Below are 13,665 nucleotides of genomic sequence, written 5' to 3'. Positions count from 1 at the left end.
TCTGATCTCAGCTCTTAGGCTCTTTGTGGCTCAGGATCTTCAGCCTCCCCACCCTTCACGGCACTAGTAGAAGTGATCTTGTTTATGTATTTACCTGTTTTCTGTGGGGTTTTTTTTTTGGGGGGGGGTGTCTTTTTTTTTTTTGTCTGTAAGTCCCATAAGTGCAGGAACTTGTCTGTCTTGTTCATCACAGTATCCACACCTAGTCCCAGGATGCTGACTGACTGGTACAGAGAAAACAAAATATTGGATAAATGAATGAATTATGGGCTGACCACATTGCTGCCTTTGTTAAGTCTTATGGCAGGCATCAGAAAACACACAAAAGAAGCCCTGTTATTTCCTTAAGTTCTGTTTTAGAAGGGCAGATCCAAGCTTTCAGGAGCATTCCAGCATTCTTGGGCTTGAGCTTTCCATCTCATTCAGGAAAGTGCCCTCTGCAGGATTCTCAAAAGAGAAAACAAGCCAGTGAGCAACAGATGGTGCAGCACTACTTTTCACTCTGACCAGAATTCCCTCTTCCCATAACTCCTGCTGATTCTGATATCTCTTCTTTCTTTGTAGAAGGCTTCAGAAATCCAATCTACTCGTTCTCCTACTTGGCTACTGCCACCAACCATCTTCGCTGCTCTTCCCACCTTCTCTCTCTTTTATAGCTTCTAACCAAGACATTTTTGCTGTTTTGATTTGCTTTGCTTTAAGGGTTTTTAAACCTACATTCTAATTAGTGAAGGAAAACAAAAAAGATATCATCTATCAAAAATACTTGAGGATTTTTAAATATTGTAAAATTTCACAAAACCTTTTCCTGTGGTTTCCTATTCTATTATTCCTAATTCTAAGAAATTAAATCAAAACCACAATGAACTTCTTCTTACTAATTTACTCTTTCGAGGGCAGGAACCAACAACACTTACTTTGAAACCCCATCCTTCTGAGCCCCACTGTGTGGGCTCTTTCCCAAATGGTGGCCCCTGGTTCCATCTTAAAAATCTGGTCAAGATAGAGCGTGTCCCTCCGGGCAACCCTGTGCCAGTGTCTGACAACCTAGCACCTATCCACACAGGCAAGACTTGAACGACAACTGATCTGAATCTTGGCAGAATGCCATGTTATCATCTCAGAACATAAGAACATGGGAGGCTTGTGAGGCATCTCATTTATTAGTTAATGGTAAAAAAATACTACTTAGGTGCCAGAGATCCAGAATAAACTGAAGTCATAATTCCTGCTTTGAATTTTACCATCTTGTTAAAGAGATAAGCAAGAAAATATTTACAAAGGCAGTGTATAAGTGCTATAGTAGAAAAGTAAGGAATTCTAGCAGGAGCACCTAAACAGAGTAGTTCGGTGAGAGGGAGGTGCTTGGGGAGGGAAGGAAAATACCTTGAAATGAAGGAAAATAAATAAAGTTTTCACACTGGAAGGGAAGCACAGACCTTCAGATTCAGTGATACCAGAGTCCATCTAACAATGATCTTATCTAGGCATTTCTCCAATAGCTGTTTCTGAGCCCTCTCTTAAAGTAACCAATCATCCCTTCAGCTCAAAAAAAATCTCCCTTTGGGCACTTTGATTTCACTGCTTAAAAATTCCTTTTTAACTAGTAAGTCTGCACCAGGAGACTTTTGATTGCAACTGACTGAAAATCTAACTGTGGTAGGCATTGTTAGCTGTCTGCATAAAGTCTCCCCTCCTTACATTTAACACCCCCCCAATTTTTTGGATTTTTATGGGGCAAACAATGTGACTAGATGTGGGCAATGAATTGTGATAGAGCTAAACTAACAATAACCATTGTGTTTTCCTTTGCTAGATACTCTGCCTGTTGCACTGCTAGAAATAGCCATGTGATTCAGTTCTGGCTAATGGGATGTAAGGGTAAGTCTGCCAAGAGGTTTCTTGAAAATTTTTTCTTTCCTGATAAAAAGCAAGTCTTTTTGCTTCTGTCACCTTTTTCTTGTCTGGGATTCTGGTGTGAGGTTATAACGCTTGGAGTGAAAAATAAGGCTCCCTCAAATCTGGCTTCATCGCCTGGCTTGGCTTAATGCACAGACACAGGGAATGGGCTGTAGAGGAAAAGGTTTGTTTACGCTGGTGGGAGGGCAGGGGGATCTTCCCAAATCTGCCTCCCTGTAGTGCTTTTTTGCATGGCTTTTATGCATGTTGGAGACAAAGAAAGTTAATCATCTTGGGTAACATGTAATGGGTCTGGAGAACTTCATTAGTTTCTTATCTCAGTTATTTACTACATCCTTTAGGATTACATCCTCTAAGATACACGGTGCATGGTGCCTCCAAGTCTGGGGGCAACAGATGAGAGAACACAAACAATAGTGATTAATGTATAGCTTAATTGGTGTCTATTCATGCCTGGGTACATGTTCTACATATTGCTCCTCTACGAGATCCAAACCTAAATACACAGCTAAGCCTTAAAAAATATAAAAGAAAATTAAAAAAAAATAAAATGCTAACACTACAGGAGGTGCAATAACCGTCTAATGACCATGAGGGGAAGATCAAGAGAATTAATGATTTGCCAACCCAGAACCCTGACCTCACTGAAACTTTGAACAAACTCTCAGACTGCTGATTTCCATATTTCTTCTTAGGTAAGCAAAATACACTCCTCTTGTTTAAGTCACTACTCAATCTTTCTTTTGCTTGCAGACAAAAGCATTCCTAACTAATAGAATAGAGCAACCCCCAAATGGGCTTCTATAACTGAAAGGTATGGGCATGGAGCCGATCTGGCCTCTGGTGAAATTGATAAAGGCTTAATGATGACAGCAGGGCTCACGTCACCTCACATTCATTCTCTGCCCCACAACTCCTCTCCTCATTTCACAATTGTGCCTTCCATTTTCAGATAGGCTTTGCCCTAGTGGTCACAGTTGCTGCTATCTACCACTTGCTGGCCACACCCTCTTATTTACTGAAGAACTTAGCGTCTGCCTCACCATTATCCGTTCCTTACCTTTCTCCTATTGCCACTCTTGGTGACTTCTACTTGTACATAGAGTAATCATCTAACCCCTGGCCTCTTAGTCCCTTCACTTCCTCTCTGGTGCCCCGCCTCAGCCATTACTCCACGGACATACCCCAGGCTTTGCCATCTCAATGACCGCCAACTCCTACAACATCTCCCCATTCCATTGTGCTCCATTGTGCTCACCAGCTGTGCTAGCTGGATCCACTTTATTTTAAGGACCACGAATCACAAATGGAACACTCACCCTGCTCTGAAGTTTTACTATACTTTTATAGTAAAATTATCTTTCACTCTCCAAAGCAACTATTTCACACTTTCTTCAATATCCCATTGACTATTCTTCGCTGCTTAGAAGCCTAATGAGTCTGAATATGTTGCTGGAATAAAGATGCTATTGGGGACTAGAAGTGCAGTCTGAGGTATTTGGGCAGAGAAAAACCTGAGCAAGTGAGCCCTAGGTAAACAGGATAATAATGGTTAAGAGTAGATTTGGTGCAGAGATGAAATAGCCCCTGTCATCAGCAACCTACACCTACTTTCTAATTTTGCCTGGCCCTGTCCTTCACTTTTCCCAGAGGGAAAATGTGAATGTCATTTAATGCCACTCATTCAACAAATATTTTGGCTCATATTCTATGTACACAGTACTGTTTGGGGACTCCAGAATGTACAGGTCACAGCCTTGTTCTCAAAGGCCTTATAGTGCAGTCAAAGAGGCAGAACTTGTGTGGCAGGGTCTCCTAACAAGATATTCTTTCCTGGCTCATCTCAGCTGTTGGAGATAGTACTATTTTTCCCTTCACCTTTTCAATCTACACTTCATCTAGGATTAATCTTTGATTTTTGTATGAAGTATAGGATGTTTTATTTTTTCCATATGGATATCAAATAGACCTAGCACCATTTTTTGAAAAGTCCATTTATTCTCCTCTTCTTTGGAATGTCCCTTTTGCCATAATTAAATGTACAACTATGCATAGGATTTCTATTCTGTTCTATTTATCTATTGTCTATTCTAGAACCAAGGCCATACTATCTTAATTTCTGTAGTTTTATTGTATGTCTCATTATCAAGTTCCAACAAAAGCCTGTTGGAATATTTATATAGGTTGCCATGAATCAAGATCAATTTTGGTAATTCACATCTTTACAACATTGAGGCATCAAAACAATGAGCATGGTATATCCCTCCATTTGTTTCATTGTTTTTAACTTCCTATTATTAATAAGGTCTATTATTTTTCTCACATATCTTTTATTTGATTTATTTCTAGGGATTTGATGTCCTTCAATGCTATGGTAAATATGTTCATTTATTAATTTTTCAACTTTCTATATGAGAATGTAATTTATTTTTTAAAATTTATTTTGTGTCTAGAAAAATTACTAAATTCACCTTTAATTTTCATAATTGATTTATAGATTCTTTTGGATAGTCTGTGTATGAATCATATTATCTGGGAATAATAATAGTTAATTTTGCCTTTTCAACATGTTGAATTCACTTATAATTACTGGAAACTGCTTTATAGATCCTTAGGATTTGCTACATAAATAATCATGACACTTGAGAATAAAGTCAGTTTTCTTCCTTTTCAAATCTATATATATTTTATTTTTTTTTCTTGCCTTTATTGCACTATCTGGGGCATTCAATAGAGTGTTGAATAAAAGTGGTGAGAGCAAACATCATTGCCTTGTTCACACATTTATGAGGAAAACAATCAAATTTAACTGTTATGTATGATGTTAAATGTAAGCCTTTACAGTGCCACTTATATTGAAGAACTTCCCTTTTACTATTAGTTTTTAAAGAGGTTTTTCTTTATTTTTATTATGAATGAGTGTTGCATTTTGTTAAATACTTTTTTAAATAAATTAAAATGATCATTAGAGTTTCTGTTTATTTCTGTTAATGTAGTTAATTGCACTAATTTTCAAATGTTACATCAGTCTTGCATTCCTGAGATGCAAGAATTTTCTGAAAAAGCTTGGGTACATTATTTATTCCTTAAATGTTTGATAGAATTTACTAGTCAAACTATCTAGGCCTGAAGTGTTCTTTGTGGGATGGTGTTTTGCTATAAATTCATTTTCTTGAGTAGATATATGGATGATCACATTATCTGTTTATTTTTGAGTAACCTTTGGTAGCATTTGTCTTTTAAGGAATTTATCAAATTCATCTAATTATCAAATTTATTGCATAAAATTCTCTATTCTAGTCTCTTAAATCCTAGTGGGTGTTTAGAGCTATCTCATTGTAGTTTTGATTTGCATTTCCTTAATGACCAATGATGTTGAAAATCTTTTCATGTGCATGTTGGTCATTTGTATACCTTCACTGGAGAAATGTCTATTCAAGTCCTTTGCCCATTTATAAATTGAATTGCTTATTTGTTGATGTTATTGAGTTGTAAGAGTTCTTTATATATTCTGGATACTAGACCCTTATAAGATAAGTGGTTTACAAATATTTTATCCCATTCTTTAGGTTGTCTTCTCACTTTCTTGATAGTGTCTTTTGCACAAAAGTTTTTAATTTTGAGGAAGTCCAATTTATTTTTTTCTTTTGTTGCTTGTGCTTTTAAAATTTTTTAATTGTGAAATATAACATATATACAGGAGAGTGATAACTTTCAATGTATGGTTTAGCAGTTAATTAGAGAGCAGATTTCAAAGAATGTTATGAGTTACAGTTCCACAATTTCAGTTATTTCCTTATTGTGAAATATAACATAGATACAAAAAGGTGATAACTTTCAAACTATGATTTAGCAAGTAGTTATGTAGGTAATTTCAAAGAATGTTATAGGTTACAGTTCCACAGTTTCAGTTATTTCCTTCTAGCTATTCTAATACCCCAACATCTAACAGAATTAATTATACAAAGATTCAGTATTCATAATCCTTTGTTATATCCTATCTTGTCTGTTGCTACCCCTTCCTCTCATTTAATCATTTTCTTGATCTTCAGGGATGTCTAGGTAGTAACCATGCTAAGTTGTTCATATTGAAATGGGTTGTTGACATCATGGGGAAGGGGGCTGCATCTGGTAGATATTCTTCAAGAGACTGTTGCTTCTGGGTTTTGGGACTTATCTGGCATAGGGATGCTCTGGAGGATTTAAGTTTCTGGAAAATAAACTTAGTGAATGAAACTTTTATAGAGTCTCAGACAGTGACCTCAGTATTTCAGGTCTACTGTTGGTTAGGTCTTGGCATGCTGTGGCCATTTGGGATGTCTAGCTGGAACTTCCGTAAGAGTTACCTCCAGGATACCCTCTAAACTCTATTTGAGATCTCTTAGCCTCTGTAACCTTATTTTGTTACTTTTCTTTTTCCCTTTTTGGGCAAGAAGGCATTTTCAGTCCCTCGATGCCAGGGCAGGCTCATTCCTGGGAGTCATGACCCACATCACCAAAGAGATTCATTCCCCTGGGAGTCATGTCCCACAGAGGGGGGAGGTTAATTAATTTGCTGAGTTGAACTTAGAGAGAGAAAGACTACATCTGAGCAAAAAGAGTTTCTCTGGAAATGCTTCTTAGGCTTAATTATAGATAGGCTGAGCCTCCCTTTTACAGCCATAAGTTTCACAATAGCAAGCCTCAAGGCTGATGGCTTGATTTATTAGGTAGGGGGTTCCTAATTTTACATAGCATATATTCTGTCCAGGATAAACAATCAGTGTCTCACATTCATCGTCATACTCAGTTTTTTTTATTAAGATTTATTCACATACCATACAATCCTCCAAAGTATATAATCCATTGATCACATTACGATCATATAGTTGTTCATTCATCACCCCAATCTGTTTTTTTTACATTTTCCTTTACCAGAAAAAGTGAAAGCAAGAATAAAAAAAAACAAGAGTAAAAACAGAACACCCAAATTGTGCCCCCCCATTCTTCCTTTAGTTTTTCTTTTTTTTTTTTTTGTCCCCATTTTTCTACTCATACATCCGTATACACTGGACAAAGAGGAGAGTGTGATCCACATGGCTTTCCCAATCACATCCCTCTTAAGCTACATTGTTATACAATCGTAAGCTACATTGTTATACAATCGTCTTCAAGATTCAGGGGTTCTGGGTTGTAGTTTGATAGTTTCAGGTATCCCTCGTAAGCTACGTTGTTATACAATCATCTTCAAGATTCGAGAGTTCTGGGTTGTAGTTTGATGGTTTCAGGTATTTACTACTAGCTATTCCAATTCATTAGAACCTAAAAAGGGTTATCTATATTGTGCATAAGAGTGCCCACCAGAGTGACCTCTCGGCTCCTCTTGGAATTTCTCAGCCACTGAAACTTGTTTCAAACATTTTATTTTCCATCCCCCTTTTGGTCAAGAAGATGTTCTCCATCCCACGATGCCAGGTCTAGATTCCTCCCCGAGAGTCATATTCCATGTTGCCAGGGAGATTTATTCCCCTGGGTGTCTGATCCCATGTAGGTGGGAGGGCAGTGATTTCACCTGCCAAGTTGGTTTAGCTAGAGAGAGCAACAAAGAGGTATTCGGCAGGAGACTCTTAGGCACAGTTATAAGCAGGCTTAGCCTCTCCTTTGCAGTAACAGTCACACTCAGTTTTAAACAATTATAAGGACACAAAACACCCAAAAACTCTTATCAGCCCCTAATTATTTATCCTTATTAATAGTGTAGTACTGGTAAGGTATTCCTATTAAATATAGTCTATAATATGCAATGGGTAGTTTTTCCCATATACCACTTTATTGTTAACTTTTATACTAGTGTCATACCTTAGAAGTATATCATTCAAGAAGTTATTTATATTTGTAGTGCTAATCTGTGGGATACATGCCTTTAAACAACCACTTTCAATCTTGTTTGCCTTCAACGTGGCACTGATACTTATAATACCATTAACGAACAATCATCACCCCTGTCCATTCCCATAACTATAAGTTCACCCTCATTAACATGTCTGTACATATTAGGTTAATAATTCCCCCTTCACTAGCTTCTGTCTATCTCTAGGTTCCATATAGTCTACTTTATGGGACACTGATTTTACATTATTCAGGGAGTACACATTAGTGGTAACATACATATCTCTCCTTTTTTGTCTGGCTTATTTCACTCAGCATTATGTCTTCAAGGTTCATCCATTTTGTCATATGTTTCAAGACCTTGTTCCTTCTTACTGCTGTGTAATATTCCATCGTATCTATATATGACATTTTTCTGCCCACTTGTCTGTTGAAGGACACGTGGGTTATTTTCTTCTCTAAGCAATTGTGAACGATGCTGCTATGAACATTGGTATGCAAATGTCTGTTCACATCTTCTGGGTATATGCCAAGAAGTAGAATTACCGGATTGTAGGGTAACTTAGTATCTGGTTTTCTAAGCAACCGCCAAAGTGCCTTCCACAGCAGCTATATCGTTACACATTTCCACCAGCAATGAATAAGACTTCCAATTTTTCCACATCCTCTCTAGCATTTGTAGTTTCCTGTTTGGTTAATGGAAGGCATTCTTATTGGTGTGAGATGGTATCTCGGTGTGGTTTTGATTTGTATTTCCCTAATAGCTAGTGAAGATGAACATTTTTTCATGTGTTTTTTAGCCATTTTATTTCCTCTTTGGAAAAATGTCTTTTTATAATTGGGGGGGTTGTACAAATTGTCATTGAGTTGTAGGATTTCTTTATGCATGCTGGATATCAGTCTTTTATCAGATATATGGTTTCCAAATATTTTCTCCAGTGGAGTTGGTTGCCTCTTCATCTTTTTGACAAATTCCTTTGAGGTAGAGAAGCAAACTAACCCTGATGCAGTGAGAAGAGTGTCCTCCCTAGTTCTGTGACATTCTCTTCCATGGTCCAACAGCAGATCTGAAGACGTCTTCTGCCCACTCTGGTCCAACTCAGAATGGCCTCGAGTCTTGCAAATCTTCGTTTCTTGGGTCTCCTGTGGTCCCACTGGCCTGTTTCCATCCGAGTCAGAGTCCAGTTACCAAGATGCTCTGGTTTTCTTCCAAATCACACACCTCTCACCACCTATTCTGTTTCACAGCAGCTCACAAAAACCTCTTCTCCTGAGTCTCACCTGGGCCAGAAAACTCGGAATGTGTGACCAGCTGCAGGGCACTGGCCAAGGAAGGCCCGGGGTGGTGCGGCTGGAGGGGACGCTGAGCCGGGAGAGGGCACGTCCCGGGGTCTGGAGCAGGGTTTCCCAAGATGTGCCTCTTTGCTGTCCGGCCTCGCGTCTGCTCTTGCTTGTGCTTTTGGTGTCATTATCTGAGAGTCCATCACCAAATCCAAGGTCATAAAGGTTTATCCCTATGTGTTCTTCTAGGAGTTTTATCCTTTTAGCACTTACATATAGGTTTGATCCATTTTTTAGTAGTTTTTTTTTTTTTTTTTTTTTTTGTTTGTTTGTTTGTTTTGTTTTGTTTTGTTTTTTAATATGGTGAGAGGTAGAGGCCCAATATTATTCTTTTGCCTGTGGATATCCAGTTGTCCTAGCACCATTTGTTAAAGAGAGTACGCTTTCCCTATTGAATGATCTTGACAGTGTTGTCTATCATAGATATATGGGTTTATTTCTGGATTCTCAATTCTTTTCTATTCATCTATATGTCCATCCTTACGCTAGTACCACACTGTTGATTACTGTCAGTTTGTAGTAAGATTTTTTTTTTGCATTTTAATCATATTTTTTAAATTGTAGAATATAACATACATACATAGAAGGGATAACTTTCCAAGTGTAATTTAACAGGTAGTTAGAGAGCAAATTTCAAAGAATATTATAGGTTACGGTTCCACAGTTTTAGTTATTTCCTTAATGTGAAATATATATATATATATATATATATATATATATATATATATATATATATATATAAAGGTAATATCTTTCAAAGTATGATTTAACAAGTAGTTATATAGGAAATTTCCAAAGTTGTTATGAGTTATAGTACCATAGTTTCAGTCATTTCCTTATTGTGAAATATAACATTTATACAAAAAGGTGATAGCTTTCAAATTACAATTTAACAAGTAGCTATAGAACAAATTTCAAAGGATGCTATGTGTTAGAGTTCCACTATTTCAGTTCTTTCCTTCTAGCTATTCTAATATCCTAGCAACTAAGAAAAAGAAAATTATATAAAGATTTATTATTCATAATCCTTTATTAAATTCCATCTTCTCTGTTGCTACCCCTTCCTCTAGTTTAATCACTTTCTCGATCTTCAGGGATGTCTACGCAGTGACTCCCCTAACTTGTTCATGTTGAAAGGGGATGTCAACATGGGAAAAGGGGCCACAACTGGTTGATGTTCTTGAAGAGGCTATTGCCTCTAGGTTTTGGAACTTAGCTGGCATAGGAGTTCTCTGAAGGATTTAAGTTTCTGAAAAATATACTTGGTGAGTAAAACTTTTTAAGAGTCTCAGATAGGGATCCAGGTATTCTTTAAGATTTTGGGGACAACTGTTGACTTGGGCTTATCATACTGTGATCTTTTGGCATATCTAGTTGAAGCTTGCATAGGAGTAACATCCAGGACAGCCTCTTGACTCTATTTGAATTCTCTCAGCCACTGCAACCTTATTTTGTTGCCTTTCTTTTCCCCCTTTTGGTCAAAAAGGCATTCTCAGTCCCTTGATACCAGGGACAGGGTCATTCCCAGAATCTGTGTCCCACATTGCCAGAAAAACTCATTCATCTAGGGGAAGAGGGGGTCCTGTCCCACGTCGAGGGGAGGGTGATGAATTTATTTGCTGAGTTAGGCTTGGAGAGAGAGAGAGTTCACATTTGAGCAACAAAAGAGGTTCTCTGGAGTTCACTCCTAGGCATGATTATAGGTGGGCTCAGCCTCGTCTTTATAACCATGAGTTTCATGTGAGCAAGCCTCAATATTGAGGGCTTGATTTATAAAGTAGGGAGTTCCTAAATTCACATAGCATATATTAGTCCACGATAATCCAACCATATCTCACACTTTCATCACTTAGTTGTACAATCCTCATCACTCTCCATTTTAAACAATTCTCATGACCCAAAACATCTCATAGCTCTTGTCAGCCCTTAATTATTTGTCCCTAGTATTTGTGTAGTGGTAGTATGGTATTCCTATTAATCATAGTCCCTAGTATGCAATATGTAAATTTTTCCCATATACACTTCTGTTGTCAACTCTCTATGCTAGTGTCATACCTTAGCAGTATATCATGCAAGCACCTGTCTATAATTATGGTGCTGATTTGTGGGAAACATGCCTTTAAATAACCCCTTTCAATCCTGTATCATCAACCTATCTGAACATATTAGATTATCATTCCCCCCCACTAGCTACTACCTATCACTAGGTCCCCAGTATTCTACAATATAAAACATTGATTTTACATTGTTCAGAGAGTTCATAGAAGTGGTAACATACAGTCTCTCTCTTTTTGTATCTGACTTATTTCACTCAGAAATATATCTTCAAGGTTCACCCATGTTGTGATATGTTTCAGGACTTGTTCCTTCTTATTGGAAGGAACTGTAGTAAGTTTTGAAGTCAGGTAGTACTCAAACTTTGTTTTTCTTTCTCAAGATTATTTTGGCTATTTGGATCCCTTGCAATTCCATCTGAAGTTGAGGATCAGCTTTTCCATTTCTCCAAAAAAAAAAAAAAAAAAAAAAAAAAATCTGGGGTTTTGATATGATTGCACTGATTCTGTACATAAATTTGGGGACTACTGCAGTGTTAAAAATATTAAGTCTTCTTATTCATGAACACAGTACATCAATATATCTTTACATTTAATTAAATATTCTGTAATTTCTTTCAGCAATGTTTTGTAGTTTTCAGTGTAAAAATCTTTTGTTTATTACATTTGTTCCTAAGTATTTCATTGTTTTTGATGCTATTGTAAAGGAATTGTTACCTTAATTTCATTTTCACATTGTTCATTGCTGGTATATAGAAATACAAATTATTTTCATGTTTTGGTCTTGTTTCCTGCAACTTTGCTGAATTAATTTATGAGCTGATCATTTTTTTTGTATTACTTAGGATTTTCTGTATATGAGATCAACATTTGTGAGTACAGATAATTTTACTTCTTCCTTTCCAAATTGAATGCCTTTTATTCCTTTTTTTTATTTTTTTTTAATCTAATTGCACTGGCAAGAACTTCCAGTACAATGCTGAAAAGAAGTGTGGGGAAACTGGGCATCCTTGTTTTTTTTTTTCTTCTCATCTTAGAAAGCTTTCAGTCTTTCGCCAGTAAGTATGATGACGTAAGAGTAGCATTTCCATAAATGCCCTCTCTCATGTTATGGATGTTAATTTCTATTTCTAGTGCATTGAATTTTTTTATCATGAAAGGGTGTTAGAAAGGGTGTCACATTCTTTTTCTGCACCAATTTAGTTGATCTTGTGATCTTTTCCTTCGTTCTATCAATGTGTGGTATTACATTGATTGATTTTTTTTTTTTTAAGTAGAGAGTTTAAGGTTTATTAGAGGAAGAAAGCAGGTGGGAGCCAGCAGAAAAGAAAAAAGAAAGATAATGGCTCCAGCTCTCTATCTGAGAGCAGCATTTTTTTTTAAATTTTATTTTGAAATAAATTCAAAGTTATAGGAACAGTTGCAAAAACAATACAAACCCCATACACAGAACTCCAGAATTCCCTGACCTCCTTCCCCCGATACCCCGATCCACTAACTTTAACATGTTGTCACACCGCTATTTCTTTCCCTCCCTCCCTCCCTCCCTCTCTTCCTATCTATCATCCATCATCTATTGCTCTGTCTTCTGAACATATGAGAGCTAGCTGCACACATCCTTGAACAAACACTATAATTGACATATACAATTCCCATGAACAAGAACATTCTTTTATGCAATCCCATTAAGCGCAGCTAAGAAGTACAAGAGATTCAACAATGATACAAAGCTTATATTCTATATTTCCTTTTCCTTATGTCTCAAGTGTGTCCCTTTGAGCCTCCTGTCCTCCATCCTCAGATCCCATCCAGGGTCATCCTTGGCATTCAATTGTCATCTATTTAGACTGTCTTTTTTTTTTTTCCTCAATTGTGGAAACATATATACAGCCTAAATCTTCCCATTCCACCCCTTCCCTAGCCTTCCATTAGTGGGATTAATCACATTTAGAATGTTGTAATGCTATCACCTTCCCACCATCCATTACTAGAAATTCCCCTTCACCTTAAACAGCAACCCTACACTCATTTCTTAACTCCCCATTGCCCCTTCCCCCATTTCTCTTAACCCATACTCTACTTTTCATCTCTATGGTCATATTCTCTGATAATTTCTTTGTGTTTACTGTGGGGTTTAAAATTAAACTTTTAAATCCGTAACAATCTTGTTTTTCTTTGATACCAACTTAATTTCAATAGGACACATAAACTATGTACCTATACTCCTCCATTCCCTCACCTTTATATAGTTCTTGTCAAAAATTACATATTTTACATTGAGTTCAAAACCATTGATTTCTCATTAGAGTTTGTGTATTTTATATCATGTAGGAAGTAAATAGTGGAGTTACGATTCAAAAATTATTGACTTCTATTTGTATTCCATTGTGTCAGAGATTGTGCTTTGAATATGTTCAATTGCTTTTTTTTTTTGTTTTTGTTTTTTTTAATTTATTGAGGCTTGCTTTATGTTCCACCATAT

The 13,665-nt window shown here is 36.8% G+C and overlaps 1 protein-coding gene across 4 annotated transcripts in view; it reads left to right on the top strand.

Annotated features, from left to right (window-relative positions):
- LOC119511523 (zinc finger protein 271) overlaps nt 1-13,665 on the top strand; it is a 309,072-nt gene that overhangs the window by 73,614 nt on the left and 221,793 nt on the right. For 3 of the 4 annotated variants that reach the window (XR_005212195.1, XR_005212194.1, XR_005212192.1), the window contains exons 3-4: nt 1,817-1,881; nt 4,270-4,294. The gene's annotated coding sequence lies outside the window, so the exon portion shown is untranslated. The remainder of the gene's footprint in view (nt 1-1,816; nt 1,882-4,269; nt 4,295-13,665) is intronic. The other variant, XR_005212193.1, reaches the window with a different exon arrangement.

The sequence above is a fragment of the Choloepus didactylus genome, chromosome 16 (genome assembly GCF_015220235.1).
Source record: "Choloepus didactylus isolate mChoDid1 chromosome 16, mChoDid1.pri, whole genome shotgun sequence".
NCBI classification, from domain to species: Eukaryota; Metazoa; Chordata; class Mammalia; order Pilosa; family Megalonychidae; genus Choloepus; species Choloepus didactylus.
This window is presented reverse-complemented; position numbering and strand designations above follow the sequence as displayed.